The sequence below is a fragment of the Canis lupus genome, chromosome 25 (genome assembly GCF_003254725.2).
Source record: "Canis lupus dingo isolate Sandy chromosome 25, ASM325472v2, whole genome shotgun sequence".
Lineage (NCBI taxonomy): Eukaryota > Metazoa > Chordata > Mammalia > Carnivora > Canidae > Canis > Canis lupus.
Genome location: NC_064267.1, coordinates 20,893,424 through 20,920,206, shown reverse-complemented (window position 1 = coordinate 20,920,206; position 26,783 = coordinate 20,893,424). Strand labels below are relative to the sequence as shown.

Here is a 26,783-nt window from a genome sequence, read left to right as displayed (position 1 = left end):
CATCCAAACACTCTGGGTAAATCTTCCTTTGCCAATTTGAAATGAAGTGTGGCTTCTGTTTCCAGTGGAACACCAAGAGGGGCCAGAGGATGCTCCTCTCTGGGTTCCACATCATGTGGAAGGAGGGCTGTGCCCCTGCTCTATCGGTCACCAGCTTGTTTGGAACAACAGCCTGACGTGAGGCACACTGCTCTCCTTGAGTTACTCTTCTTGTTCTTGCTCTAATGGCATATCACTTGGCAGTGAACTACCTTGCATGGTAGAACTAGGCTTTCAGCTCTAATTGCCAACCTGAAAAATGATCCAGAATGCTCCTGACGATGATCTACACATCTATGACTCTATCTCTGGTGGCAGTACTGTGCTGATTCTGAAAACACATACACACACACACACACACACACACACACACAAACTGTCTACATCTCTGCTTAATTTGGTGAGTTATTTATTAACTGACATCCCCATCTCTGAAAAGAACTTGAGGTGACTTCAAACAAAACCACCTGGCCAACATGTACATTATAAACTCTATGATCTGAAATGGACAGGGTAGCCACCCATTCTATAGTCTATTTTTATGGAATTGTCAGGGCTTCCCAGATACCTGATGGAAACACATGGCTGTGCTATTAGAATGATGTGTGCTTTCATATTATTCTGAAATAAGTTTTATCTGCTATCATGTTACCTTTTACCCATAACAGATAATCAAAGGTAAATGGATCAGTGTAAATCATAGAAGTAGGCGGAATTCCCATTTCTCATTCTTATTATCTGCTGATTACATTTCCCTCTAATAGGCTCAGTAACACAATAAACTCCTCATGCAGCAATATTCACTTTGTGGAAAATGTTGCGTGTGTGTTTCTAACTTGTTCTTGTATATACTCTAAAGGTGACAGAACTTCTAACAGAGACAGAAAAAAACTATGGTAAGAGCCAAATATATAACAGAAGGGTGTAAAAAATAGGAGAAATAAAAATGACTTGAATCATTTTTTCTAGAGAAATAAACATTCAAGCACTACAACTCCTTACAAATCTTTTTACACAGAGAACTGCAGCTCCAGAAAAAAGGCAGGGGTGGGAAATGACTGACAACACTTAAAACTTTGTAACAAATTGAGTTTTTAGAAAATTTTTCAAGAAAAAAGTCAGAATCCAAGAATTTTAGTAAGAACAAAAGACCTTTACTGTAAGAGATGTTTTGAATTATCCTGAAGAGTCTCAAAATAAACAAACAAAAAAGAACCATTTCTTTAGAAAACATACATATACTGCAACAACACTGTTGCATTCAAAACCCAATCCCGTGCATGCCACGCTCAGACTGCATGGCAAAACAGCCACTCTCTCTTGAAAGATTAACTTAATTGCATCCTTACAAAAAAGAAAACTCAGGCGTTCATGATAGAAGCACATTGCATCAATGTGACACTAATGTTGGTCCCTTCCGAAATTGTCACTCATTTGTCCTGCTGTAAATTGATTATTCCATATAAGGAGAAATGAGTCAGCATTAAGACTATTACCCTGAAGGATAACACTATGTTCCAGACAAATGTTTTCTGGAAACACATGGCCTTAGTCAGCTCTGGCTACTACAATGAAATACAATAGGCTAGGCAATTTAAACAACAGACATTTATTGTCCACAGTTCTGGCAGCTAGAAGTCTGAGACCAGGGTGCCCACACAGGCTCTGGTAAGAGTCCTTTCCTGGCAGCAGAGGGCTGCCTTCTGGCTGTGTCCTCCCATGTCAGGGAGAAAGATCTTGTGTCTCTCTTTATAAAAGTGCTAATCCCAGCAGGACCCTACCCTCAGGACCTAACTACTTTCCAGCCTCACTCCTGACACCATCCATCACGTTGGGCATTAGGGCTTCAACATATGGATTTGGGAAGGACATAACTGAGTCCACAGCAACACACAGGATTTTTCCAGTTCTGCTCACCTTTTGAAGTCCTCTCTCACATACATGACTCATCTCACATACATGACTCATCTGTACACAAACACAGCAGAACTCAAACCAATGAGTGTTGAGCCTGAAGTTTGGGCTAAGACAGCGCAGCACATGCACTCAAAAGTGCTGTGGGCTGTGGACACTTGTGTATCTACAGCTTCTTAGTAAACAGGAAAACACCATAGACAGGCATCACTTTCCCACACCAGATAACAAGCACTTGAAGAAAGGATCAGTACACACATTTTGTACATGAAGTAGAACTCAAATGGTAGGACACACGGATGAGAGGAAAGGAGCACTTGTGGCAGGCTGGCCAGAAGACGCCAGCAGGAAAGGTGGCATGTAGGACTCAGTATGTGGAGGCCCAGCCCCCATCGAATACCAGGCCTTTTGGAAAGGGGTTCATTATATTCCACTCTGGGTTGGAAATATTAAGCATAATTAAATGAGAAGAGCACAAAGATTCATGGAGCTCATGAAATCCACGCTCTCCATCATTCAGTTTTTATCAACAAGATGGCGAGTGTCAGTGTTCTTGTAACCTTCTTAAAACATTGGACACTCCTCCAAAAACCAGAACAAGGTGAAATCAAATTCCAAACATAAATGATATCTTGGTTTTTCCAGCACACTGCAGTATGTTGTTGATCTGAGACCGGTAATCAACCAAACAGGCCTTCATCAAACAGCTCAAACTGGATCAAAACCTCTCTGTGCAACCCCATCCAGCATGGCTACAGCATGGAGCCCCAGCAACTCTCAAATAATTTGACTGAATCAAAGAACCAAAGTTTTCTTTCACACCACAAAACCGCTATTTATAGGACAAAAGGCAATGGAACCTCTGACGTCAACATCCAATCCCTGTAAGATACAGAATATACAAATCTTTGTTATGTTTAACCCTCATGGTATTTGCATTTCTTAGACATTACAGTTACAGAGATTTAATATTAAGCCAGAATGCAGACATTCCTGTGGGCAAGCAGGGGCTTTTGCATGTCTCTCCCTAGGCTCCATTCACCTGGGAATTTGATTGGTATCTTCAAAACAGATGGATATGATGCCCAGATGTTTACATAGAGACTTCTCTTTCATCCCTCTCTTTGGAAGTACATTATATACTCAAACAGGTATGTTAAATTTTATGGTTGAAGGAAGGAACTTTCTAGATTGAGTTTTACTATATACTGATTTTAGAACCTAACTCTACATGAGAAGACACCTCCCCAAATACCAACTTTTTTCTAACCAAATAATCATTCTTTTTTTTTTAAGGCAAACAACTATTCAAAATGAAGTCATTGCCTATTTTCCATATACCTCTTCTCTTAATATAGACTACTTTATTTGAAGACTATATAAATCACTATTAATCTCCTATGTTATTCAACAGACATTTAGCAAATACCTACTATGTGTCAGATAATACCCTGGATGCAGGGTCTGCAAGAACATGAGACATGGCCTCTATCCTTGGAAGTTTTAACTAGTTTGGGTGGCTAGGTAATGCATGTTAAATGTAGCTTGCACAATAAAACAGTTTTAATATTGTACTAGATAAAAATAAAATCACCACATTTGACGTTTAGGAAAATTCTTTAGACTGATTAAAAATATAAAATTCATTGTATTTTTATTGTTGCTGATATTTATTCTTGCTATAAGCCTGTCACTGAAAATTCATTCATCATGCTTAATGGTTTTATTAATCTTCCACTATAAATAACTCATGGGATAAGAGTCACTTTCCAATTTGCTTTATAGCTGACAAAAAAAAAAGGCAGCCTAGTTCTTTTGTAAATGAACTGTCACTATAAATTATGCAATGTTCCTGCACTGTAGACAAATCTGGCATACATTTATTTTATAATAAATTAAAATATATGCATTAGACTTGATTTCCCCTCTTATTGCAATATTAGTTTCACTGATCCAAAATATTACACCTAATTCATTCTAAAACTCATGAATTATATGGCTAATTTATTGTGATGACATTAAGAGCCAGTCATACTGAAACTCATAAAACATTACTCAATTTACCACATCATCACAGGTGTGCTGGTGAGCCACAGTCACCTTAATATTTAATGTTTAGGACGATACGCTTGACAGTTAATGCAAAGGATAAAAAAATTATCTCACTCTAAAACAATGTGCATTTACAGATATTAAAGATCATTATTAAAGATCATTATTCCATTAAAAAGTTGCATTCAGTTGATAGGTAGATATATGATATGAAGGGAAGATATATATACATAACCTCTTCTTAAATCCCCATTTCTATCACTCCATGGCCCCACCTCTAGACCTTCAAAGAAACTCACAGCTCTAACCACAACTCCAGATAGAGCTGTGGCTCTGAGTCCTACTGGTATTTGAGGAGCTCTGAGGAAATCCCCAGGAGTGATCCCTGGGATGCTAGATACCTTTACTAGGACTGGGTCAGGTGTAACAGTGCCTTAGCACTAAAAACTACCAGGTCATCAGCCCATGCTTGGTGAAGTGGAGATGATCAGAGCACAGGGAATCATTTCGGCCCTAACACCAGGCTTCCATCTGGTGCCACCACAAGGGATTGGGAGATGGGGGCAGGGGTAGTTAAGGGCAGTGGCAAAAGACTACTAACTACATTCTTTCATCACCCTCAACCCTGATGACAGAAGACAGGAGCCAAGAAAGAGCTGGAGCATAGCAGGGACCTACCACACTCCCCATCCAAGCTAAACCTGAGCACCTGTAAGCCTGTTTTGGACCTTGTATTTGGACTTCAGCCTCTTGGCCCCTAAGCACTGCTGAAGAGTGGTCCACTTCTTTTTTTTTTTTTTAAGATTTTATTTATTTATTCATGAGAGACAAAGAGAAAGAGAGACACAGGCAGAGGAAGAAGCAGGTTCCCCGCAGGGAGCCCAATGCAGGACTCAATCCCAGAACTCCAGGATCACACCTGAGCCAGAGGCAGATGCCCACCCACCATGCCACCGAAGTCACCTTGAGAGGCCCTTTCCTAAAGAAGTGAGACCCTGGAGGAGGCAGGTGTATGGGGAGCAGGGTTGGGGGAGATTTAGGGGAAGCTGGGGAAGTTAAACAAGGGAAGCCTAGGAAAGGATCTGATAAAACAGCAGCCTCTCTGAAGCTGCCTGTTAATACTACTTTCTTACTGTAGTTTCTTAACAATTTAAATGCATTCATAAGTAGGTCTCACAAACTAAACACTGGCATCAAAGAGCCAGTGATCCTTGAATTTTGTGACTTATATGTTCCTGACTTGCCTATCATATCACATTTTAAATATTTTAGGTTCAAGAACAACTACTATTTAAAGGAAACCTATGCCAGAGCCAGAATCTTATAAGAAATAAATTGATCTACCCATTTAAGCATGTGGTCTTTGGGAATGGTCCTGGAAGTCAGGCGACAGGAATGGGGTTGGAGAACTATAGCCTGGCTTGTATCCGAGAGGTCTCTCAGATTCTTCCCATAATGTCTTCGGTTCCCCATTTCCCCATTAGTTTTCTCATGAGCCTTCTCTTGATATTATAAAAGGAAGGCAAATAACACCCTCAAGAAAAATAGTGTGAGGGTAAATACAAACAAAAATAAGAGACAGAGACAGATATCCAGATTAAGACCTTTATAAGCAAACCACCCTAGTTCCAAAAAGAGTATCCAGTGACTTTAAAATACTGAACTTTAATCTATAAAATGAGCATAAGGCAGGGTGAGGGAGTGTGATTTTCCTCTGTATGCCTGTTTTGGTGCTCTTTTGTAATACTACCACCTTCAGAAATCCCTTTGGTTCTCCTGCTTTCCTGGTACCCTTAGGAATTGGGGCTCAGTGCCAAATGAATTATAGGCTGGTAAAGGCTAAGGGATGACAGGTAGTTCTGCTCTGAGTGAACTCATTACCTACTGTGTCTCTTATGGGCAATAAGCAATAGTGGACTTTTAATGTAATTAAATGTAATATTCACGTAACAGTAGAAGATTCCTAAAGATGGGCTGGATACTCCCCTTTCAAGCTTGATCCATTTTCAATAATTAGTCCTACAGGCCAAATCACACAGACAGAATTATAAATCACTGAAATCAATCACATCAAGACAGACATGCAGAGTGCTTTTATACTCCACTCTGTTCTCTCCCTGTCATTACTAGCCAATGCCATTATACTTATTAATGATTCTTAGCTGTACCTCTGAGCCACCTCACCCTGCATTCTAGCCTTGTGAGTACCAAATTGTAATTTCAGCTCACTTAAAGGAAATTGGCCCATTTAGTTCATAAATATAATCACAGAATTCCTCATGTTTTAGGGTTGGTTAATTTCAAAATGAAGCCATCTTTAAAATTCCTACAAAAGCAAAAAGAAGACTTGTTGAAATTATTAGCAGAAATGCTATTACATATAATTAATAGCCGAAATTACAAGAGAGAACCCATAAACCACGATGCTGAAAAATGGCCACTAACTATTCCTCAGAAACCTTCTTCAAAATGTTTCATGCTTTTGACCCTACACTCACCCACAATTTATTAGCAGCTTTGCCTTTGTGCCAGTTGACCCAAATCGGGGAGAAACATGCTGGTAACAGATCTGAAACACTTCATCAGAAAGAAAAGCAGAATCCGAGTCATGCAGACTGAGCCCAAAGTCTGAATGACATTTCAGTCCAGCCAAGCGACTCATGGTATTTGTATTTTAAGATGCCTGCCTCTAAGACATTCCAGTGTGTAGTTCTAACACCAATACCCAGCATGTAATTCAACAAATTTATTGGCATCTATTGTATGCCAGAAACTATACTAGATTAGATTGAAATACTAAAGATAAGCTGGGAAGCTTACACAAGCCTGAAAAGCAAGTATGGTTCAAATGGAGAGACCTATTCCCTTAGCCAGATGACCATAGGTTTTGTTTTTTTTAAGATTTTATTTATTTATTTATTTATAAATAATAATATTTATATTGTAAATATTTATTTACAGAGAGGCAGAGCCACAGGCAGAGGAAGAAGCAGGCTCCATGCAGGAAGCCTGATGCAGGACTCGATCCCAAGACTCTGGGATCACTCCGAGCCAAAGGCAGACACTCAACCGCTGAGCCACCCAGGCATCCCCAACCAGTTATATCATAACCCCACATGTCCCTAAGTGAAAATAACGATCTGTAAACACACTGAACCATGGTGGAGAATGAACTAAACACTATGGTTCCCGTAATTACATGCAGAAATTGTATTTATTATTTGGGAGAGGGAGCGCAGGGATCACACTGAAGGCTATAGGACATTGCCCTGTGTCTTTCGTGATGGGAAAGAACAGAGTTTCAATCTGTTAGAAAACTTCATTCCTAGGGTTGGCTCAAACCACCACTGTAAGATCAAGAGTACATTTCATTACCCTCTCAGCCCTCTCAATCCTCTCGAATTGTCAGTAGTGACAATTCAGTTGTTGGTGTCCAAAGCATTCACGCTCCCCACTATGAAGCCTCTCGAGGAAGCACCTGGACTTTGGACCACAGCTTTAGGGAAACCTGGCTTAGCAGAGGGGAAGGCCCCAGAAAGGAAACCAGATATCCATATAATGAGGGCCTTCTTAGCCTTCCAGTGTCCTTCAAATCCTACCAAGTGAAAACCAGTTCTTTCTACCTACTGCGGTACCAGCATCTTACTCTCGCCATGCTTTTTTTTTTTTTTTTTTTAAGATTTTATTTATTTATTCATGAGAGACACACACAGAGAGAGGCAGAGACACAGGCAGAGGGAGAAGCAGGCTCCATGCAGGAAGCCTGATGTGGAACTCATCCGGAGACTCCAGGATCATGCTTTGAGCCAAAGGCAGATGCTTAACCGCTGAGCCACCCAGGCATCCCCTATTCTCTCCATTCTTATGCTTCTAGAAGTTCCCTAAGCTCCCCAAAGAGCTTGTACTCCCCTATCACCTGCCTCATCCTCTGCCCTTTGCCCCACCACACCCTGGGGCTTCTTCCTGGCTTCTGCCCTCACAGAAGTCCCTGTGTCTACACAGAGACATTTGGTGGCACATTTCACAAGATAAAAAGAAAAAAATGTAGAATTTCCTTCCCTTCCATCTCAACTCTAGTATATTCACTACTCAAAAGAGAGAGGCACAAAAATCACCAGCTCAGAAGCAGACAATTCAACTTTCTGAGTTTATTTTGGATTTCTCGTTGTACAGATTTAGCCGGTTACTCCAGCTGAGGTCACAGTGATGCTGAGGATGTTCACCTGGGCTTGAGAGCCCCACGGGCCTGAGCAGCATTTTGAAGTTGGTACTGTGACCTCCCTGTCAAGTGTCAGGGACAAAGGATTGTACTTGTGGGGCTCCTGGAGAATATGCTGCCTTCCTTCAGATGTTTGCTTTCCCACTTGTTGCACAGTGATTTGTTTGGATATTTGGGTCACCCAACACTGACCTCCTCCCCCACTATGGTGGGAAGCTGGATGTTGGGCCTTCCCTCCTTCCCAGGGAAATCATAAACTAAAACAAAATTTTAAGCCATGTGCAAAACATACCGTTCCTAGAATCTAAGAGAGAAGCACCTGTGAGGTCAAGTTTTTACAAAGGGGTCCCTCTAGGACTCACCCCATCTGCCCGCCTGGCCTCTCCAGGGCTCTTTTCGCACCTCTTACCAAGGGGGTCCCCTCTTCTAACCTTCCTGCGCAAATGTCCATCTACCATTCAGAAAGCCCCTACACACAGGAAACGAATCCGAGATTCATCCTTTAACCTGCCAGTAATTCCTCCCACAGGTGAATCACTGTGTGCACGGAGGCCCTGGCCAGTGGGAGGCTTGGCTGCAAAGGTCATTAATGTTCCAGACTGGCAAAGGGTCCAGGAGGGCAGGGCTTTGGTGCCGCCTCACAGGGAGTCTAGGAAGGGCATGACCCCTGAAGCTGAAGCTTCTGCCCCACGTGAGCTGCAGGCACGCCATCTGTTCTCTTGATTGCTGCCGCTGGCTAACAGGTTGGACCACACACACACACACACACACACACACACATACACACACCCCTCCAAAGGACCGACGCAAGGGCTCAGCCTAAACCCTTAATGAGGAAGGGAATATTTTTCTAGTACTGATTCATACTTCTCAAGATGCTTCCCTCTCCTTGGCCAGCAAATCACAAGATTGTGGAGAGATGTATTTTTCTTTCATTCCTCCTTCATGCCCCTTCCTAATTGTGCCCTTTCAGACTTGCAGGAACAAGGAAAAAGCCTAATGCAGAGTCATAGACCTCTTACTGTCCTCTTCCAGGAAGAGGGTAAGGTCAGAACTTCCACTGCCCTCCTCACCTTTTGTCAAAGGAGGCTGAACTGGGGATTAAGGTGCTGGTGAATAACAAGTGGATCAACACGGTCACTGAGTAAGATCCCTGGGTGCTTCAGCACAGAGAAAAACAAGAAGCTACCTTACTATGTGCTCTTCCATTTTCTTCAGACTATAAAATAAGTCAAGGCTATTTAAAAAACACAAAGGATGACACTTTTTGAAACAGACAGATACCCTTTCCACTCATATATATCTGTCTGCCCAAGAAAACCAGTATCTGGGCTACTTGAAGTTCTAGACTAACAGTTACTATTTTTCCTTTTATTCATATGACATAGAACTACATTTCTCAAATATGGTGTGTGAAATCCCTTGAGGACTTGTTAAAATTGCTGCCCCAGAGACCATTCTTTCCCTGAGGTCTGGAATGTGTTCCTCATCTGCTGGGGGGGTTTCTAAAGCAGGTGGTCAGTCCCCTCCACAGGAAGCTCTAGGTGCTCTGGGCAGACAATGGGAGCTGGTAAAACTGTAAAAATTATGTTCATTCCTAAAGGGTTAATCTGCTTTCCAGAGGTGCCAAACTTTCAACAGAAAAAAATAAACAAAATCTATTCTAAGGATTAAATATATAATTAGAGGATTTTAACAGCCCCATGGAAGAAAACACAGTGATAGAGAACAATGGAATTTGTGGATTAATTAGCAATACAATGCTGAGCTTTGTGCAGTTTCAGACTGATAATACATCTGGCTCACAACACACTTCCTGGATTTCTGAAACCAAAGAAAATGCATTGGGTTTAAGGTCAAATCTGAGATTTTGCTTATATTCCTCAAAAAGGCATAACCATTCAGCAGGTTGTATGTGATGTGACTGTTCTGATATTTTTTCTTTGCATTCTATTTACAATACTCAGGAAGGATTTTAAAAATTAATGAGCTTTAAATATTGTATGGGTACAAATGTCAATCATTCATTTATTAGGTAAAATGTTACTGAATACAAAGATACAAAGATATCAAGACAAGCCCTTGCTATCACATTGCATACAATGTAGTGGAGGAGTTAAAAAAAAAAAATAAGCCAAGGTTAGGTGTCAAAATGAAGACAAAGTACAAGGTATACAGTTGAAATATTCAGGAAGAGGTCATCTTGAGGAAGTCACGGGGACCCAGCCTGAACTGGACCCTGAGGCTTAACAGTTGCCAAGGGGTGAACAAGAGGAAAGAGGAACAGAAAAACTAAAGGAACATGGAGGCATGAATATGCATAGCAAGTAGTACAGATTGGCTAGGAAATGGGACACCAGCAGACACCGGCTGGAGACTAATCTGGAGAGGGAGACAGGGGCCAGTCTATGCTTCAAAGTTGGACTTTATCCTGAAGGCACTAAGAACCCATACTCTAAGGGCTCAGCAAAGACACCAAAATATAATTTGCTTAAAAAGAAAAGTCTGAGGAGGCATGGAGATTGGATTGGAGGAAATACAGAGGGAGAAGACTCATTTGGAAGAGATGATGGGCCTGAGAAGGCAGTGCAGGTGGACGGTCCATTTGCAGAGACGTCTCAGGGCAGGGTGGACAGTACCAGTGACCAGCTGGATGACAAAGGAAAGGCAGATGGGTGGATCGAGGATAGCATCCGCATTTGTGGTGTGCAGAACTGAGAAGGTGGGAGTACCAGTAACCATGTTAGGACATGTAAGTAGAAGAGCAGCTATAGCACATGAATTCTGTTTGCGACATATTGGGCTCCAGTTTCCTGAGGGTCACAGCCATTAAGATACTTGGTAGATTACATATAAGAGTCTGAACTCAGGGAGATTTGGAGAGGAGTATAATATCTGGGGCAAATAAAATATTCAAAAATATTAATAATCAGTAGAGACAAATGGTCAGGCATAGACATGGGCCAATCAGAATAGGTGCCTGATGGACCAGAAAGAATTGCAGCAATTAACAGCTTTCACAGCCTCATGTGCACACATCAACTGAACACCACCTTGCTAGTGACAGTCATCGGATGGGAAGAGCAGAAGGGAAAGCAGAAGGGAAGGTGCCACAGGACAGAACACTTACAATAGGATGGTGCAAAGGAAATGAACCTGGAGAACAAAGATGAGAAGGAACCATCAGAAAGACAAGAAAACTAAGAAAAACTGGGGACCAGGAAGCTTCAGATGGGAAGGAAAGGCGGTATGAACTATTAAAGAAATGTCTTACCCATCTTTTCCTCAGCCAGAAATTTGCAGTGTAGATGTCTATAGGGATCAAGAGCAGTGCTCAGGAAGTACCAAGAGCAATGGGGTCTCAAAGCCAAGGGATGAGGGTGACCCAACACAAGTCAGAGCCTAGGGGGAACACAAGCTCTTCCCAGGGGTGACCTTCCACTAAAGATGGTGTCTCCAATCATGCTGAAGCTGAACCCGGGCTGGATGAGAGGGAGAGGTCGAAATGAAGCCAACTCTTAGTGAGGGTATCTCCCACTCTCATACCAAACGTCACTGGGCAGCTGACCCATCTGTCTAGTTTCTTCCTCCTCAGACAGAATACGGACATCTATCTACTGACCTGCCTGGGCTCAGTGCAAGGCTCTCTCTGGGTTCTTGGGTCTATTCACCTCAAGCCTGTAAAATCTCTTTCCTGTAATCTTTCTCCAATTCAGTCTTCTCTTCTGTGACAGAGCGTTAAAAGCAAGTTTCCCCCACCTGCCTCAAGCCTGTTTAAGATAGCACGAGAGCATTCTGCTGATCCTCTGAGAATCTGAAGAGAGGTGGACAGGAGTCGCAGTGAATGGTCTGAAAGAAGGAAAAAAAGAAAGGTACGTAATACCGTGGAATTATTTGAAACTGAGCACAAACATTTAATCTTTGATAAAGAGAGTTAACATTTAGGGTTCTAGTGCAAATGTAAAGAATACTTGAAAAAAGATGTAGGTTTCTCGAAAGAAAGACGGGCTGAGAAGTTCTTAGAGCTAATATGTGTTATTATTGGAGATGCCGTAAAGCCAATGTTAAAATAGTTCCAATTTCAAAATTTTAGGAAAAAATCCGGCTTTTTGGGTCCCTCACAAGCCAGACCCCATGCCCTCGCCTCCCCTACCAGGGCCTGGGTCGAAGCGACCTGTGCACGTGTGGAAGCTACAGCACCTCCAGGGCCCTGCCTCCACCTGCCTCCTGACCTTCAGTGTCGTGACGGGAGCGCAGCTCCATCCACCTCGGGCAACGACAGGCGGCCGCGTGCGGCATCCCGGCCCCGTCCGGAGCATGCTCAGTCCAGTCCTGACCCACTTTGCAGGTCCCAGCTCGGGGCGGGGGGTCGGAGGTGCTACTTTGCTTGGTTTGCCAAGGACGGGGAGAAGGAGGGGAGAGGCTGGGAGCGGCTCAGAGACGCCTCGCTCCTGGTGAGCCGGCCCTGGCCCGGCGGCGGAACAGGCCCAGCGGGCACCGGAGCCGCCGGGATCGGCAGGTGTTGAGAGTCCACCCTTCCGGGTTTTCCCAGCAACCAACGGAGAAGGGGGCGGTCCTGGAGTAAAAGGGTCGGTCTGGGCGGGGCCACGGGGCGGCCCGAAAGGAGGGGGGAGGAGCCCGGTCCCGGCCCCAAATAGCGTCTCGCAAGTCTTAAAAATAAAAACTAAATAAATGAATAAATAAAAGGTGGGGGGCGGGGGGATGGGGGCGCTGCTTGCATCGTAGGATCGCGCTGCCGAAGTTCTGCAGCTGTTTTTAAATAATAATTTTAGAATAATATATCTTATTATAAAAGCTCCATATCGTCCACTAGAGAACACTTAGAAACTGTAAATAATCAAACCAGAAGAAAATTAAAAATCCCTGGAACCCCACCGCTGAGAAGGCAGCAGAGAAGGTCCTGCCGCGTCCTCCTCCACCTGCTCCTGCGCGGCTCCCGCACGGACAGCGGAGCCCCGGGAAGGCCTCCAGGTGGCCTCGGCGCCGGGGGGAGTCCGCCCCGGGGTGCGACCCTGGGGCACCTGTTCCCGGGCCTCCCTGCGCCTCGGGCGCCGCGGCACCCCGGGAGGGCGCGCTGGGGCCCCGGGAGCCCCGCCCCCGCCCCCGCCCCGCAGCGTCAGAGCCGGTGCCCAGGGCTCCCGCGGCAGCCGCGTGCGCGAGCGGGGGCGGGACCCAGAGCCCCGGAGCCCGCGCCCGCTGGAGGCGGACCCCGCACCCGCAGCCCGCCCGCCCCGCCCCGCCCCGCCCCGCCCCTCCCCGTGGCTGCCGCGAAAACCCGGCGGCGACACCCCGGCGGCGACACCCCGGCCGCCCCGCGCCGCCGCCGCCGCCGCGCCCCCGGCCGCCCGGCCCCCCCCGCGCCCCCTCCGCGCCCCCGCGGGCCGCACTGGGCATGCTCGGCACCGGCCGCTCCGGCTGCCGCAGGTGCAAGCCCCGCAGCGCCCGCCCCCGCCCGCGGAGCTCCCCGGCGCCGGCGGAGGCGACTCGCCCGCGGTAGGAGCTGCCGGGTCGGGCGCGGGGCGGAGCGGCGGCATCCGCACGGGCGGGCCATGGCGAGGGGCGCTCGGCGGCCCCCGGAGCGGCGCGGCGGCGTCAGGTGAGCTGGGGCGCGGAGGCGGCGCGGAGGGGGCCGGGGGCGCGGGGGCCCGGGCGGGGGCGCGGGGGGCGGCGGGGGTGGAACCCGCGCGCGGAGGGCGGCCGGGTGGCTGCGGCCGCTGGGGCCCAGGAACTTTCGGGCGGTGCTGGATGGAGGCTCCGCCAGGTCCCAGTACGGGGGTCCCGGGGGTCCTGCGGGCTGCGGACAGGCTTGTGCCATCATCTTCTACGGCCGAGACCGCGGTGTAGACAGGATGCTGCCGAGTAGCCTCCCAAGCCGCCGGGGCGCCGGGGAACGCCGAGCGGCGGCGGGGGCCTTCGGGGGAAGCCAGGTGGCTCGGATCAGCGTGCCTCAGTTTCCCCGGGGCGGGGGTGGGGGGGTGGGGTCTACCGTCCCGTGGCCCAGAGGCCCTGAGTTCGGATGCTGCGTGCGGAGCCTAAAGAGTGCAGCGTCCTGGTGCTGCAGGCGTGCGGGAGGCTGTGGGTGCAGCAAGCCGCCGCCTCGCGACGGGAGCTCGCGGAGTTTGTCGCATTTGACTCCATAGCAAGTTGACATCGAATTGCTTCATGGCGTGGAATGGGGAAAACGTGCTTCATCGACTTAAAAAAAAAAAAAAAAGTAATTGCAAAGCCGATTTATTTTAAGCTCGACTATTAACTTGCCTTCGCCTCCAAAAAACTTGAGTTTGCAACTTGCAAGATTTATAAAGCAAGCTAGCAAAAAAAAAAAAAAAAGGAAGAAGAAGAAGAATGTAGGTTCATTATCTGCTCACACTGTAGAAAATAATCTATTATGGTTGAATTGTCATTGTTTTTAGGGAAACTTGCTAGCAGAAAAGTTTGGTTACTGTAGCAATCTTTATTTTGTGTTAGCTTATATGAAGAACTTGGAAATCTAGCATTGGAGAAGCTCAGTGTTTTTTGTAAAGGTTTCTCACTTCTGCTTCTAGATGAAACACATTTGTTTCAGTTGCTACTATGCTGAACATAGTAAAATTGTTCAGGATGAAATACAAGATGGAAGAGGATTTATATTCAAGAGAGAGAACATTAGAACGATGTAGTTCCTAGTGGTATTTTACTTTTACAGAAAAATGCAATTTGTAGATCCTACTGGGGTTTCTGCTCTTGGTTCTTCCTAAACATTTAGTACCATTACCACTCTTAGGATTGTTGGATTTAATGGGAGCGAGGTAAACAGTCCTTGTTCTAGTAGGAACCGGTTCTACCCCTAAGGCTATATCCTCAAGCCTGTTTCCCTAAGTACAACTTAGTAGGTTCAGTTGTTTTATTTATTAAGCTTATTACAAAACTTCTTGTTTGCATTCTTGACAGACCTTAATAGACTTTGGAGATGTGTTGACTTTTCAATGGTTTGTGAATAGCCTTTAATGTTTGTTCTGGCCTGAGATGGTTCCAGCTCTAATTCCAGATACTCAGTGATTTCCCCAGTGGGCTTTATGCTTGCCTGCACATAACCAAGATTTAAGAACAGGAACGCTTGAAATGTCCAGACAACAATAGCAACAGCATGATTAGTGTTTCTACAAATTGGGCCTGAAGTCTTCCATGTTAGCCAAAGGGTTTGGTTGGTGGTGTTCATTGTTCTTAAATGTACTTCTAAGTACATTCATAGAAAAATTTAGAAGTTTGAGAAAAATCCATGTAAATATTTGAGAAATTGCACTTCCCTTTTCTTTAAAAATGTGTCAAGTTTAAAGTCTGCCTCCAGGTACTGCATACCTGTGCAACTTATCCTGTGTAGCAGGTCTTGGTTCTCAGGCTGCATTCCCAAGTGGCAGGCAGTAATGTCTCCCTTTAGCTTTGGCTTCTTCTTAACCTAAAGGAAGCAGCAAGGCCTAGGAATATGTGCATATAGGTTTAGTAAAGGCCAGTAGGTCCCCTTCTGGATCTAAAAAAAAACCTCATTTTTTTTCAAGGTTAGGAAAAGCGGTGAAAAAAAAATTTTTTTAAGATTTTATTTTTATTTTATTTTATTTATTCATGAGAGACACACAGAGAGAGGCGGAGACATAGGCAGAGGCTCCTCCTGCGGGGAGCCCCATGTAGGACTCTATCCCAGTACCCCAGGATCATGATCTGCGCTAAAGGCAGATGCTCAACCACTGAGCCACCCAGGTGTCTCAAAGCAGTGAAATTTAACAAAGGCATGTTTAAACACTGCTTGCTGCCTCAGGAATTCCACAAGAAAATGGCATCTTCTAAACTAAAATGACCCAAACTGACAGGATTTAAGTTGAAGAGGGGTTTCATCATTGCTAATTAAGAAAAAATAGCAAAGTAGACTGTATTCAAATTAGGAAACAGGTGATCATTTCTTTTTTGCACTTGTTGCGTTCTTTCAACTCAACTGCTAGGCATGTAATTTTTCATTTCATTTCCTTGTTATCCAATTTCTAAACTGTATGTTATTGGCAGTGACATTAGATATTCATAGCAAACCACTGGCCTTTAAAAATAGATCTTCCTGGATTCATGTGGCCATTATGTATTTAACGTGTCATTTGGCTTGCAATTTAAATAGTTGAGTAGTAGAGGCTATTTAATTTTGTTTAATTTCGAACCTTTTGTTCTTCTTCTTCTTTTTTTTTTTTTTTAATGACAACTTCCCAGGTACTAAAATACTAAATACATAGTGTGGCAAAGTCGCTTTTAACCTCCAACGTAGTATAGTCTGATTTGTTAGCTGAGTGTCATGTTTTGGGATTCAGAAATCATTCCAATAACATCACTTGCTAACCTCACCAAGCCTTGGGGGTGCAGCTTTCCAGGGGGATACTTAAAACTGACATTTTGTGATCAATGGCAACTCACATTAAAGTTAGAAATATCCTTAAAAAAGAAAAGAAATATCCTTAGATGTAAATGGTTTAAGTTTGCTATAATGCCTCCCTGGAATGGTTGAAGGATTAAGGGGTTTGGTTAATAACGTGATAAGACCCAGTGAAGAGCTGTTGGAACTAGTATCTAAACTGCACTCAAAACAGAAGCCCTATGAATTTATTGTCTTGCCTTGGCCTTCACATGAGGTCTTCACTCATTAAAATGTCATATTCGTTTTTCTTCCCCACAGTCTTTAATAGTTAGGCCTCAAGGGTTGCAGAAATGAATAAGACTTAGTGACTCAGAATCTACTTGTCCATACTTGAGGACAAATAAACTATAGTGCAAGGTAAGTGCTCCAGGAGAGGCATTTGCATATGGGACTAAGGAGACAAGAGAAATGAGCTCCTTGGGTTGGAGGAGGGGGGAGCATGAAAATAGTGACATGTCCATAGGATCTTAAGGAATGATCCAGGAATTTGGGTAGAAGTCTTCCAAGCAGAGAAGTGAACTTTCCAGGCAGAAGGAACACCATTGTGGTAGTTAGAAGAATAGCCCTCCCCCAAAGATGTCCACTCTGGGACATTGCCAGTGTGATTAAGTTGAAGATTTTGAGACGGAGAGATTATCTGGAATATTCAGTGGGTCCAGTGTAATCACTGGAGTCTGTGTGGGTCAAGAGGAAAGCAGAAGTCCATGTTAGAGTGAAGCCATGTGAAAAAGATTCGACTGGCCATTGCTGGCTTTGAAGATGGAGGGGGGCCACAAATCAAGAATGTGGATAGGCTCTAGAAGCTGATAAAGCAAGGAAGCAGATGCTGTTCTAGAGCTTCCAGAAGGAACACAGCACTGCCAACTCTCCAATTAGCCTAGTAAGATCCATTTTGAACTTTTAACCCACAGAACCGAAAGACAATACATTTGTATGTTTAAGCCACTAAGTTTATGACTTAGTGTCATAGAAAGGAGTGATAGAAAACTAGTACAACTGTTATGCAAAGAAGGACTTGGTATGATGGAATAATGAGCAGAGGCAAGAGAAAGGGTATGAAACTGTCCTTTCATTGTGATGAACTTGATGCCATGCAAAGGAGTTTGGAGTTTATCCTGTTATAGATAAATGATGGGAAACCAGCTAAGCATTTTTAAACAGGAACATGGAATGAACAGACTGCTGCTAGATTTATCTTCCTAAAAAAAGCAGTGTATGGCTAAACCCCAAGTTTCATACAGCTGTTTGACAAAGGGTGTCCAGCCAGAGGTGGTTAGTGACAGAAATCTGGAACCCTCATGGTATATAATTCAATTCTGAATTGATCTGAAATGGCATTCACATATATCTGTGAAATGAATAGCTTAAGAAGCTCTTATTCACAATTTGTGATAGAAGAAGGGCATAAACAATAAAGCAGAAGGGCTAAGTCACATTTTGACTACTTTGTTTCTGCCCATTGTCATCTTAGCAGACAAGCTGCTCTGCTGGCTGTATCCCATGCAGTCATGAACAGAGAGCCATGAAAGCTCAAATCTAATGCAGTTAACTTGAGATGATGTAATGTCACCTGGGCCAGCTCTGACCAGTTGCTCGTAGCTTGTGGGGTGTTGTGGGCTTGTGCAGACTCAGCTGGGAAATGGCCGAAATCAATTAGCAATGTTTGCCATAGGGCCCCGTATTTGCCAGGGTATGGATGACAGCTAGAATACTAGATGACCTAACTTCTGTGTTAAAATTTAAGAAATTCCGTCATTCTTTCCAAACATATTTATTCACTCTCTCTTAAATATAGGGCTTAATTTCTGTCCTATAAAAACTTATAGTGTGGTCAAGTTGACATCTCTGTGTCTGGAAAACCTAACCTAAAGAAATCTATTTTAGTGTTATGAGAGTGGCTCTGCATTGAAACTATACTATATGTCAGAAAAACTTGGTAAGAGAAAAATACACCTTTCAGACAACATGGTAAAGGAAGACCTGAACTGGCAAAATCTGAAATTGGAAACAATAAGACTTGACTAAGAATCATTTTAATAAAAACTAAACTGTCTATGTTGTATAGCTCCTGTTTGTATAACTTTATAAGATTTTCCCCAAAATGTCCTTATAAAATGATGGAATAATTATTGTTTACCACTGTAAAGGACTAGCTTGGTGCAAACCATTCCCCTTTCTTGAATATCCTCTGCCTTGGTCTGCCAAGATACTGCCCCTAGTTCTCCCTATGCTTTTTTTTTTTTTTTTTTTTATGGTCTTTCCCTGAGGGTTTGTCACTCTTTTCTCTGAGTTCTAACCTTGGTCTTCTCATCTTGTGGTCTAGTTTGTTCTTTCTGGATGATTTCTTTTTCCTCATGACTGTGTCACTAGCCCACATGCCAATGTCTCTGAATCTGTATCTTCTGATAAGTGTCTCTCACCCATTCATTAATTAATTCACCAATCCATTTGACAAATATTAATGACCTGAGAGCTTAATGGTGGTGAAAAGTAATTGCAGGGGAAATATGAAGGTATGGGTAAAAATCAGAAAAAGAGTGTCTGGGGCTACCTAGGAGAGTCCTAGAGGGCTTTTGAACCAAGACTTGAAAGCCAAGTAGGCGTTTGCCAGACATGCAAGGTTATGAAAGGCAGCATGGCCAGCTGGAGGCACAGAAGTGTTGTGGGGAACACGGGGAAGTCAGGAAAGAAGAGGGACAAGAGAAGTTCCAGAGATGAGGTGAGAAAGGTGAGTAGGAGTCAGATCATGTCATGTATGTCCTACCAAGGACTTTAGTTTTATACTACTGGCAAAGACATAGAATATGTTTTAAGTCAGATCTTTTAGAGTCAACTGATTTTGGCAACAGTGTGGCTTATGGATTGGAGGCAGGCAAGAAGTAGAGGCAGGTCAGTGAGGAAGGGGTCTAGTAGAGTGGTGCCAAGTCAGAGATGATGAGTACATAAAGCTGGACAGACCGGGGATGTGGTGGCCATGTGGGCAGGGAAGGAGAGAAGGCATCCGAAGCAACTCCCATGCAATCAGATTGTCTGTCAGATACTGTAGAATGTGGAAGGCATACTCTCTCAAGGCTTCTGCTGAGCACAAGACTTTGCAGGACCTGAGATGCTGACTTCCACTGCACGTCCTTCATGAGAGGGACCTAGAGCAGCAGAGAAGTAGGAAAGCCCAAACTCGGAGCTGTGTGTGGAGGAGAAAATCAGAATTTCTTTGGGCATGCATTCTGTAAGAGAGGCATCAAAGAAAGAAGGAAGGAATTGATTCCCTAATGGTTTTTCAGCTTCTGGGCAGAAGTATTTGGGGATGGAGTGAGGCTGAAACGATATTGCTAACAGGGTAGACTTCCCTAATTCTGGATTATAAGGTAATTTAGAGGTTGGGCTGAAATTGGCTCTTTGTAATCTGTGAAAAGAGGAAGTTTGCTGAACAGGTATTCAAATATAATTCAAAATCTTTCCTTTCAATGAGGATTTGAGTTGGCTGATGGTGCCAGAAGTGTGAAGGGAAGGCTTTGCTCCTTAAGGAAATAAATGAGTTGGAGTAAAGTGCTCCAGAATTACTCATTGACAGGTCCCACCCAGTTTAGGATTGGAGGGCCCTGGCTGAGGCTAATTCACTTCATTTTCATTGGCTTATTAGAGCAGTACCTCTCCTAGACAAGATAGGATGCATCTGTCCCGGCGTCTGTACTTTTCTGTACCCTCTTGGAACTAGCAAGAGCTCTATACTATTTGTGAAAGTGGGAACTATTCCAAATTGACTAGTTAATTCCTTTCTTCCCCATGGCCAAGCTCCCCTGTAAGGAAGTAAGGAGATGTGTAGGGATCGGGTTTTCTTAAAGATGCAAAACCCACTTTCCCTGGTCCTCAGCATGGGGAGGTATTTGAGTAAAGACTGCATTAGTATTTGGCCCTAAGCTTCACCCAGGACTTTCTTCTAGGTCATTAGACTCCAGGATGGCCAGGGGATGGTTTAAACATCTAGTAACTGTTTAAGCTTTCTTGCTTCTCAGCTGCTGGTGTTAACTTCGCTTTGTAAATTTCTGCTTCGATTCCGGAAGCCAGGCGCTGGGCTGCGCTGCCCTCACTAATCATGCCTGTGCTTCTACTCTTGGCTCTCCCCACCCACCTTTGTGCTATTCCTGCTGTCGGTCCCAAATTGGAGGGAAGGTTTTTTTCCTTCAGAGCTAGGACAACCCTAGATTACTTGGTCTCTTGAATGAGCCTTGCTCTTGTTAGACTTCCCAAAGGTAACTTGGTTTTCTCCATCTTAAAACATTTTTGAGGAACTTGAAATTAGTTTCTAGAAAACATTTGAGTATTATCAATACCTCGCTTCACTGAGGGCAGAGCATTTCTCCCCGTCTGTTTCCTTCTCACCTTCCTACAGCATCTCATCCCTACCTCCATGTCATGGCTGTCTCCCCTTCTTTCACTGGTGTGTTAGTTTTTATTTCCTAAGTAATGGATCATTCGTCCCAGAATCCTCTCTATCATTTCTCCTAAGCAGCCCTTATTAAATAGAATTTCTGAAGGAGTACCCTAATATCCCAGAGTTCTTGAGATGATGATGCCCATCTCATCCATTGTATGAGACTTGCAAAAACATACTATAACATAGATTTTTATTTTTAATTGGCATGCTGTGTTTATTTCCATCCCTACTTGTCTAAACTAAGCCATTACTCCTGCTGAGAAAACTATCCTGTCTCCTGTATTCATCCTTCAGGATTTGACCAACCCCAGGGAACATTCTATGACCTTTCCAGCTGGCCTTCCTCTGAATTTCTGCGGTATTTTCCTTGTTTAGTGCTTAATTACATATTGCTTTGTATGCAGTTATCACCAAGATTCTAAGCACCATTAGGGTAAAGAACTGGTCTTAAAAATGTTTTTAAGCCCATAGCAATTGGTAGTAAACTGATAATAGTGGCCTCATAAATACTTTTGAGTTCAGCTTAACTGATATAACTGGCTCCTGATTTTTTATCACTTAGCTGCATCTGACTGCACAGGTGAGAAATCACTGAGAACATCTGGCAAGTGTACTCAGAGCCCTTTCCCATCAAAGCTGAGGGAATAGCAAAGCTTCCTTCCAAATTCTGTGTAGTAACCACTGAATCCATATTTTCAACTTTTTTCTGTTTTTATTTTTTAGTTAAAGTAATTTTCTGTATTGTCGCATTGAAAAACACTTAATTTGGGGGCAAGATTGATCTTAGGATATGCACTAAAGTCAAGTTAGAAGATTATCTGGATTTAAATCTTTTGAAAGATATCGATTTTATGTCCAAAATTTTAAAATATTTTTTTAAATGATAGCCATGTTTTGAAATAATTTTAAATGACAATTATGACAGAGCAGACATTTAGACAATTTGGCCAAGCTGTGGTTTTCACTTGGTGATAACTGCATAGGGAGTGAGAGAAGACGAGGTTCTGTGAGGAGCTTCTGCTCTCAGGTTGACACCTTGGCCTCTGCTGCTTCCACTGTCAGTGTGGACAGAAAGAACCATACAGGCCTGCTTGTGGCCAAGGGTAGTATGAGACTCAAATGGGATACCATCTGTGGGAGTGTTTTATAAACCATAAGTGCTAGGTGAGCATAAGGGACATTGTTACTGAGTTCTTAATAACAAATCGAATAGAGTTTGAATTACAGGATCTCTTCTGATCCGTTTTTCACTGAGATCCAGTTCTTAGTGTCTATGAAAAACGGCATATGTGATTCAGAGAAATATTCATTATGCAATTCTGCTTTGTGATAATAAGCTGGTAAAGGAGGAAGGAGGAAAGGCTTTTGTAACTACCCTTTTCAGTTATTGAGCATATTTTTTCAAATAGATGAAATTTTACTCCACTGAAAGAAGAAACCCTCAGTAATCCAGTTCCTACACTGGGAATTTGAATGGTCTTAGTCAAACAAGCAGAGAGATAAGGAGTAAGGGACGGTTTCAACATTTGATGTATAAATTAAGTAGGCAGTTGCTTTTCATCTCAACAATAAAAAGAATGTATGTTTCAGGCATAGAGAATAGTCCCCAGATTCATTACTCATGTCAGACAGCAGACCCCAGTCCTCTGATAGACCCACTTCCCTAAGCCTCTGCTCCCAGGCTGTGTTAGGAGCAGCTCCACCTCTCAGAGCTCTCTATAAGGAAGAATGTGTTTCTGAAGACTGACTTTTTAAGAAATCTTGGTTCATATTTCAAAGTTAGTTTCGTGGTAAAGAATAGACCTAGTTACCCAGGATTTCTAAGAAATGGGTAGAATTTGCAGGATATGTAGGGCAAATGTAGATGCCGAATAAGTTAGTAATATATCTAAATGAGAGGGCATAGAACTAGTATAAATTCACTCAGCAGATATCTAAGCCCTCACAATGAGCAAAGCATATATCTAGACACAAGGATACTACAGGAACAGTGTCAACCACAGAAGTCCATCTATCCAGTAGCTCACATCTTAGTAAGAACAGGGTAGTTAATGGGATGAAGAAAAAGGCAAGGTAGAGGTGACAAGAAGTGATAGAGGGTGGAGAGCACTATTTTTGTAAAATGACTGGATAACCAGAGACAGCCTCACTAATGAGGTGACATTTGAGAAAGGAAATGTAGGGAGTGAGTCTTGCAGGCATCCCAGGGACTTATTTCAGACAGAAGGAATAGTAAGTACAAGGGCTCCATATACTTGGCACATTCCAGGATTAGCAGGGCCCAATGTGGCTGGCAGGGAGCAAGAGGGGGTTAGAGGTCAGAAATGAAGATTGCAAGACTGCTAGGGGCCAACCACTGTAGTGTCCACAGGAAGGCCTTCTCTGGCTTTTTTACCCTTGAACCAAGGACCTCTGGAAATGTACATTGTGATAATTTTAAAGTGTGTTTTATTTTCATTTTTTTGAAGCTTTCTCATGCATAAATTGTTACTAGTCATTAAAAAGGGGGGAACGCATGGTTCCTAGGATAGTCAATAAATATTTGAGCACCCACCACGTTTTGTCACAGTGGAATTTCATAAAAATTATACCCCCAAATGGTAAGAGCAGACACAAGAACTCTCTGTAGTGAATTACCAAGTGAAATGAAGATTTCAAGGCTGCAGATAGGAACTGTAGTATGCCTCGATCAGCCTCTCAGTGGTACAGCGCCACAGGAATATGAGCTGATTCACCTCAGGAATGTGGTGAGGGTGTCTGGAAGGTCTAAAGGCCTTGGGAGCTTGACTAAGTTTTCTTTTTCATTATATCGCTTAAGATGTGAGAAACACTCAAGAAGTTGCCTTCCCTATGGAGAACAAGGTACCATGTGCCATATGATGCCCAAAGCTGGTTCCTGGGCTATCACCAAGTCACGAATGGCTGAGGGGCAGTCACAGTTCTCTGTCCTGACTGGATTTCCTGCAATGGGATCTTCATTGTACACAAAAAAACTCCCTGCTCTTTCCCTCTTCTTCTCCACTCACCATTCCATCCCTTGGCCAGCCCCAGTCACACTCCCACTGATCCTGGTCATAGAATGTAGGTCAGAAGAGACCTACCAGCTGGGTGTGCAGCTAAGAAGGATCAGCTGACTCCCAGAAGTCATCTACTGGTAAATGGCAAAACTGAGGAAAGGGTTTGTGGGTTTTAATACTAAAATGATAAACTAGTGCCCTCTTCACAGATCACCCCCACACTCCTGTTCTCGACTTTAACCCTAGGGCATGCCGTATTTCTTATCCTAGGAACCTGATTTCAACCCTTTGCTGTATTATTATCTGATTCCTCTGGCTGCAGAGAGTCCAGTAGCAAATTCCTCTTCGCATTGGCCATCACTTGAAATACTGGATGTATTCCTATTAGACATTACTCTGTGTCTTGGTTGGGTACTATTAATGCTGTCCTTCATACTCAAAATAAGTGAAATAGCTTTATCACAGGCTGTCCAAGCACAAAATATTCAACCACCCTTACATCACGTCAATGGAAAACTGCCCACAAATGCATTGCATCTGGCCAGTTGGGAAGCTGTGTACAATCAAATGGGGAAACTGAGAAAGGCACTTTCACTACAAAGGCCTTAAGAGTTTGCAAAGTATACCGGAATCCACAAGAAAATGTATCTGTTGGCAGTTGCGTTGGGCCGTATATCATATTTAGGAAAGCGTGTTAAGAATATTGCTTCTGATTTATAGAGCAGTATACTCTGCAGGCTGCACAGTGGACATGTATCTGCCTCCACTCTCCAGGCAGAGTGTTGGCCAGCCCGGGTTTGCAGGCAGGCAGCTAGGGGTCAGCACCTCAATAAAACATCTCCCTGATCCCATGGGATCCTCTGGCCATTTTTCCAGGCCAGAGAAGAGTTCTTACTCATTGATGTGTCTAGGCTTCCAGATGCCTGTCAGCCCCTGCCTGACTTCACTCTGGGTATAGGGGCTTATATACTGAACACATCAAGAACTGAGGAAATGGGGCTTGAGATGAAATGAAGATGAGAAATGAAAGTTGGCAGAAGTAGTGCTATAGATTAGCAGGTAATACAAATTAATTGTATTAGAAAGAGAATGTGAATCTCCCTATGCACATACTCCAAGAGAGTAGGGAAAATATTTTGAAAGGACACATTTTTAAAAGGGAGGAGATACTGGAAAAAACATCTTGTGATAGGGACAGGAAGAGAAAGGCATAAACAGAGGTGCTTCTGAACCAGCTTTAGGTTTTACAGGTGTAGAGAATCCAATAAATGATGATGTCAGAGATTCAAGAAAAATGCCAAGACAGCACCTTAACCCTTTCAATCTGCATTGTAATGTGTTTTGGGTATTGAATTGGTAACATAAAGGCACCATCCACCAGTGCATCTATCCTATTTGTATTCATTTTCCAGGTTTGCTTTGTTTCCTGGACTATCAGATTCTGGAGGAAATATCTCTCTCATCAGTTAAGGATTTGCATTAATTGGGCCTAAAACTATTTTAGCCTATTCATTTAAAATGAGAATTTGAAGAAGCTGAATACACACCGAAGAATCAGTAAACTCTTCCAAAAGGTGTATCTATGATAAGAAGATCCCTCAGTGTATGTTTCAGCTACTGGGACAACTCACAAGTTCCCTTATGGAACCTAAAGGTTGTAATGTAATTCAAGCCCAATCTGGGTGTAAGCTTTTCATCCTGGTTCTAAGCCACTAAATTGTGTGGTACTGGGTAATTGCTCATCTTCTCTAATATTCTAGTTATGTGAACAAATATGTATAATAAACCTGTTTTTATCTTGCCTAATGATAATTGTAGAGGAAAACCTTTACTATAATTCTTTTTCTCTTCCTCCTTTTTTACACATTATATTTGAGAGCTTTATTTATTTTTTAAAGATTTTATTTATTTATATCAGTCTTACTTTTAATCAGAAAAACATTCCATGTGGGAAAATTGTGATGAAGATCCAAGCATAGTTTCTTAATATTGTGCACCACCAAAACTACAGTATTACAAAGATGGCATCTCTGGGCCTGAGTTCATTTTCAGGCTTTATAAACAGTGATTTGAAACAGATCCATTTGTCGAAAAAATAACAAAGCATAAAATTTTGTAGAGGCCTTAACATTACTGCAGTTGAAGTAAGATTGAGACCTTTTGTTCTGGCTCCTTCTAAATTGTTTGGGGAGCTTAAAGAGCTCATCTGGTGGCTATTCACAGCAGTTCAACAAGTCAGGGTATATATTTTGTTCTACCCATTAAGTAGCTATAAATTATCCCAATACCATGCAGTTAATAGACAAAGGGTGTGCCAAGAATGCCATGAGGGCTCTTAGTCTCTTTTTCCTTCTAGGGGCTGACTACTTTCATAAGACAGCCCTACTTCTTCCCATGATATGCTCCCATATAGCTCTCAGTTTGTGACAGTTCATAAATTTAAGTGTCTCTGCTGCTGCTCGTCCTCACAAACCTTCCATCAGCCAGGACTTTCAGAGCAAGGAAAGAATGAAGCCAGGAGAGGTGAGTGGAACAGGCAGGAGCCACCATGGGCTCTGCTCAGCCCCATGGGCAGCAGACAGGCCTTCATCCAAGTGTAGCAGCAGCTGGGCAGTGCAGCCCCAGGGAGTTGTTGGTTGAAATTCCTGGCTCATG

General features: G+C 43.4%; 1 protein-coding gene and 1 long non-coding RNA gene across 3 annotated transcripts in view; one reads left to right on the top strand and one right to left on the bottom strand.

Moving 5' to 3' along the window:
- Nucleotides 1-10,221: 10,221 nt before the first annotated feature.
- LOC112669605 (uncharacterized) lies at nt 10,222-13,267 on the bottom strand. The gene is made up of 2 exons (XR_003142379.3): nt 12,457-13,267; nt 10,222-12,073 (listed from the first exon to the last, which is right to left on the bottom strand). It is a non-coding gene; the product is annotated as an uncharacterized LOC112669605 (long non-coding RNA).
- A 441-nt stretch (nt 13,268-13,708) lies between these two features.
- The window catches only part of MFAP3L (microfibril associated protein 3 like), a 38,040-nt gene continuing 24,965 nt past the window's right edge, over nt 13,709-26,783 (top strand). Inside the window, exon 1 of one of the 2 annotated variants that reach the window (XM_025462854.3) lies at nt 13,709-13,841. The gene's annotated coding sequence lies outside the window, so the exon portion shown is untranslated. The remainder of the gene's footprint in view (nt 13,842-26,783) is intronic. The other variant, XM_035716343.2, reaches the window with a different exon arrangement.